Source organism: Triticum dicoccoides, chromosome 4A, assembly GCF_002162155.2.
Source record: "Triticum dicoccoides isolate Atlit2015 ecotype Zavitan chromosome 4A, WEW_v2.0, whole genome shotgun sequence".
Classification (NCBI taxonomy): Eukaryota; Viridiplantae; Streptophyta; class Magnoliopsida; order Poales; family Poaceae; genus Triticum; species Triticum dicoccoides.
In genome coordinates this window covers 440307193-440312784 of record NC_041386.1, presented here as the reverse complement: position 1 = coordinate 440312784, position 5592 = coordinate 440307193, and positions in this window count along the sequence as shown.

The following is a 5592-nucleotide window of genomic DNA, read 5'->3' as shown; positions in this document are numbered from 1 at the left end:
CGTTATGCATATATATAAATAGAATTTCTAGTACAACCGATCATAATATATATATATATATATATATATATATATATATATATATATATATATATATATATATATATATATATCATCGAATGTCTCATAACCACCATTAATTAATTCACACATATATACACACATGTATATATATATATATATACAATTTCTCCTAATTGGTGTCTTCGGAGCCATTGGCATTAGCCTAGCTAATTGGTGCCTTCGGAGCACGATAACAATTGGAAGTGGTTCATGGGGGCGGTAGCGGGTAATAGTATTCTCCTTTGGGATCTATGACCTGGTCGAGCAAAAATCCCGCTATTTCCTCTTGAATTGCTTCTATGCGGTCCTGTGCTAGGAGCTTGTCCCGCACCTCTTTGAACTGTTAAGAAGGAGATCAATATGCATGTGTATTAGTTGTGTGACTAGATATTGATAATGGTGTAAAAATTGTGAATAGTGTTCTGACAATCGATATCGTACCCACTCCTGTCTTTGAGATTTGCTCCTTTCGGACGCCATCATGCGAATGTTCTCGCAAACGTAGTATGCACATAGATCATTCCCCAACGCCTGCTTCAGGGCCTTTACGAGAACAGAATTTTGATCAGATAATAATTAATCAAGCATGATAATTAAAGAGATGGCAGCTAGCTAGTACTACTTAATTACTTACCTTGGGTCGATACCATTTCAGACTTTGTTTCCATGGGCCTGGAGTGACCCTGATGAACTTTGCCCAAGCCCTGCCCGCCGGCAAAGAAAATGAATAAATGGGTTATTAAATAGTTGTTATCAGGAAATGACGAACTAATTAAATAGGCCGAGATATAGTTAATAATGATTAAAATTACCTGTTGACTATCCCCTTCACGATGTTGTAGTCACTTGCTTTCTTAAGTAGCGAGTCTAGTACTTCAACTGTTCCTTCATCAACTTTAATGATTAACAAGATCTAGTGAAATCTGCATGCACACACGTTTGCATGTCTTAATTAAGCAGGCATATATATGTAAGCAAAAACATATAGCTATAGCTAGTAGGGAAAAACAGAATTTATAGTATAAGACAGTGTGACTCACTGGAAGTTGTAAGGAAGTAGTATATCTTCATTGTATTTGAGTTCCTTGAAGAACTGTAGCATGCTTTCCTCTACACATTTTGCGTGATATGGATCTATTTTCCATGTGTATTCATTAATGGTATTTGGGTCAACGAACTCAATGCCATAGCGTCCACCTTTTTTTATTTCATAAATCTTCATCCTGCATAATACCACATAAAAGAATATAGTGAGGATAATTACAGGTAATGATTGATCAAAATGATCAGCTAGCTTGAGACTTAAATTACAGAAAGAAATCACTTACAGACAATAGCAACTGACGATAGATTTGTTGAGTGCGTCTTTATTGTATAGTTGAAAAAGTTCTAAATACTTAACGATCACAGCTTTCTTATGGTAGTAATGCTCCTCGTTGACATTCACCATGAGGAACTCTCGATTGGAAATCTTGGTAATGTCCATGTACCATTGATGCAATGCATACATTCTCGTTGGGAGCTTATTGGCCTCCTCTGGCTCGACCAAAGGTTGGCCCCAGGCATATTTTCGTTTTATTTCCTCCTCTCTAGTCGGAGACATGGGCTCGATATCGAGGAGTTGTCCAACAGTGATCCCGATCGATTCAGCCTGCGCAATATGCTCCTCGGTTATTACCACATCGCCCAGCCCGGGAACATTAACGGTTTGCCCACAATAATATTGGGCGCGCCTACTCTCATGTGTTGTTGGCTCAACAAGCGGGGGGATTGATTGCGCCGCCTGTTCTCCCAGCTGGGGAACGGTTTTACCGCATTTTTTGCCAGCTGATTTGCTCGAGCTCGAGCTCGCCTCTTGCTGTAGACGTGCTCGATTTAACTTCCTGAGGTGGCGCTCATAGTCTGTGTCAACAGGCTTGGGAGCTAGTGGTCTAGCCATACGAATGAAGTGGTCAATCTTTTCCACAGGCACTTTCTCCCTTGGCGGCGGTGGCGGTTTCGGTGCAAAATGGGCTTCCACCTTGGCCTTCGATATGGCTACGTTTTCCTCCTCGGACTTGTCATAAGGCCTCTGCGGAAGAGGCGCGAGGCTTGGACCATATTGAAATCACTTGCCTCCGCCTGTACCTGCAGTACTACCTCGACTTGTACCGCTACGCACCATAGCTGAGGCGGCTCTCTTCCGTGATTGCTGAGGCGGCGAAGACGGCTGACGTGGCTGAGTTGGAGGAGGAGGAGTGGCCTGAAGCTGTGCCGGACTTGGAGGAGGAGTGGCCTGAAGCTGTGCCAGACTTGGAGGAGGAGTGGCCTGAAGCTGTGCCGGACTTGGAGGAGGAGTGGCCTGACGCTTTGCCGGACTTGGAGGAGGAGTGGCCTGACGCGTTGGTGGACTTGGAGGAGCGGGAGTCTACTGACTCGGTGGCAGACTGTGACGAGGAGTCGGATGACGCAGTGTCGGTGGCCTTCGAAAGATGACGCAATCCTTTCTCCATAGGATGATACGATGCTTGGCCTCTCCTAGTGTGTGCTCATCGTCACCTCCAGGAATGTCAAGCTCTAGCCCCGAATATTGGTCCACCACCTCATCAACCAAGACATGAGTATAGCCCGCTGGAATCGGGTTGCAATGGAAGGTTGCCTCGTGGGGATTTGTAAAAGCAAGGGCGTCCGCCACCTTCATGGATATGTTCTTCATTTTGAAGTGTAGCTCGTAGTTAGTGTTCTACATGATGTCATCCACTGGGTAGCTATCCAGCAATGCGTCGCCCGGGGCGGAACCCACACTGCTTCTCGGCATGGATGGGATGGTGCTATCCATTGGTGGATCATCCGCTAACTGCTGAGACCCCCTTTGCTGGCTAAGTGAGTCGATCTGCTCCTGCTGCCGCTGGAATTTGATTGCCAAGTCCGCGTGCGCTGATTCTAGGCCTTGAAGGCGTTCATAGTCTAGCTTCCTCTGCTCCTCCTCCATCTTCCTCTTCTTATCCTCCGCAATCTTCTTTCTCGCACGGGTTCTATAGTCGGCGTTCTAGTCAGAAAACCCCTCATACCACGGAATAGTGCCCATGCCTCGTGTTCTTCCCGGGTGTTCAGGATTTCTCAGGGCACGCGTAAGCTCGTCGTTCTCTCTGTTGGGCTCGAACAACCCAGATCGAGCCTCTTCTATTGCAACAAGTAGCTTATCTTCGGCTCCGTCCAGACATGCCTTCTTGGAAACTTTGCCTGTCTTCGGGTCCAACTCCCCCCCATGTGCATAGAACCAAGTCCTGCACCTGGGGGTCAGCTCAATGTTTCTGGAGTGACACCTGCATCCAGCATCTCTTTCTTAGACTTATCCCACTTAGGCATTCCCACCGCATAGCCACCTGGCCCCAGCTTATGGAACTTATCCTTTTTTGAGGCATTGGCCTTGTTTATTCTCGACCGTTCCTTAGATAATTCCGAATCCTTGAATTTCACGAAATCATCCCAATGAGCACTTTGGTTCTCTAGTGTTCCCTCAAATACTGGAGTCTTCCTTCCTCCGTTGACGTACTTGGCCCATTCATGAATCTTGTGGTTCTTGAATGCAACTGCCATCTTCCTAAGAGCAGCGTCCTTGACTTTCTCCACATCTGCTTTTATGAAATGATCTGGTAGGGTGAAATGTTCCATGAGCATTTCCTAAAGCAACTGTTTTTGTCTGTCGTCGATAAAAGTAACTCCTGGACGTGGCTTTGATGGCTCTCTCCATTCTTGAAGGGAGATCGGGAGTTGGTCCTTCACAAGAACTCCGCATTGACGAACGAACTTGTCCGCAATCTTCTTAGGCACGAATGGTTCGCCATTAGGTCTGATTGCCTCGATATTGTACTTTACGCCCTCCTTCAACTTTTTGTTCGGGCCTCGTTTCGTCCTGTTGCCTGAAGATTTGCTCGATCCGGATGGCTGAAAGAAGAAAGATCGATTCGTTAATATATCTTGAAGTCATTTAAAACATGTGATGATCACCAGATGCCTGTTTATATAAATATATATACCTCGTCGGTCTTTGTTGTTTCAAGATCAACATTTTCTTCGTCATGTTCATAGTTCACGACTTCATCAATTCGATCATCCCGATCGAATATCATATCACCCTCCCCGGTGTTGTTTAGATATTCGGAGCCGTCATAATCTTCTTCATTCCGATCATCATCTGGCCCGCAAGGATTGCGTATGATATTGAACAGGGCCTCTTCCCCCTCTCTGCCGGTATTGTCCGCCATAGGTTTTGTTTAACTAATCCAAAAGAAATATATTCAAATTACAATGCATGGATGCAATCAATTAATAAGGAAAAACTGAATCAATCATAGTACATAATAAGCATCATCGAATATAATCTCGAATACGTCGTCTCGAATAATAGATATAATCTTGAATACATCGTCTCGAATAATAGATATAATCTCGAATACATCATCTCGAATAATAGATATAATCTCGAATACATCGTCTCGAATAATATATAATCTCGAATACATCGTCTCGAATATTATATATTGAGTACATCACTAGCTAGGTAGCTAATAAAGATCGAATACTACAGAAGAATCTAGGACACTCGCGGTTCCTGCGGCGCGGGCGATGGACACCCAAAGAGAAGGAACCCTCACAGGATCATAGCTGAAGTGAGATCCCTAAAGAAACTGCCAGGTATTGGAGAACCTGCCGCCCTCTAACGCAACCATGTAGTGATGGACGTGCTCGTCCTCCTTCCTGACACGGCGGCGTACCACCTCCGGCGGGGCCGGCTCCCTCCGCACCGAAACTGGCCCACGCGAACGCCACCAAACGAGATCAGGGTCGACGACGGGACCCGGGGCCGCGTTCCTCATCAAGCGGCGCGCCCCTCCAGGCAGCACCTCCCAGTGCCAGCCCGGCAGAGCCAAGTCCCAGACATGGGTCAGCAGGACGTCGTCGCGGACGGGTCGACGGCGAGGTTGCCGGCCGGGCATCGTCGAGAACAAATACTAGCTATATGCCCGTAAAAAGTAACTTTTTTTTAATGATTGGATTTTGATAACTAAAATTTCTAACATTTCTATATAACTAACATTCCTATAACATTTCTAACAATGCTATATAACTAACATTTCTATAACATATCTAATATTTCTATAACTAAAAAACAGAACAAAAAAAATTATAACATTTCTATATATATAACTAACATTTGTATAATATTTCTAATATTTCTATAACTAAAAAAGAAAAATTTCTAACTTTTTTATAACTATTTCTATAACTAAAAAACAGAAAAATTTCTAACAATTCTAACATTTCTATAACATTTCTAACAATGCTATATAACTAACTATTTCTATAACTAAAAAAAGAAAATTTTCTAACAATGCTATATGTGTGTGTGTGTGTGTGCTCACCGGCGAGGCGAGAGGCGACGGGGGGCGGCGACGGGGACGGCGATGGGCGCGGCGACGACGGGCGCGGCGACGACGGGGATGGCGACAACGGGGACAGGGACGGGGCGGCGGCGACGGGGACAGG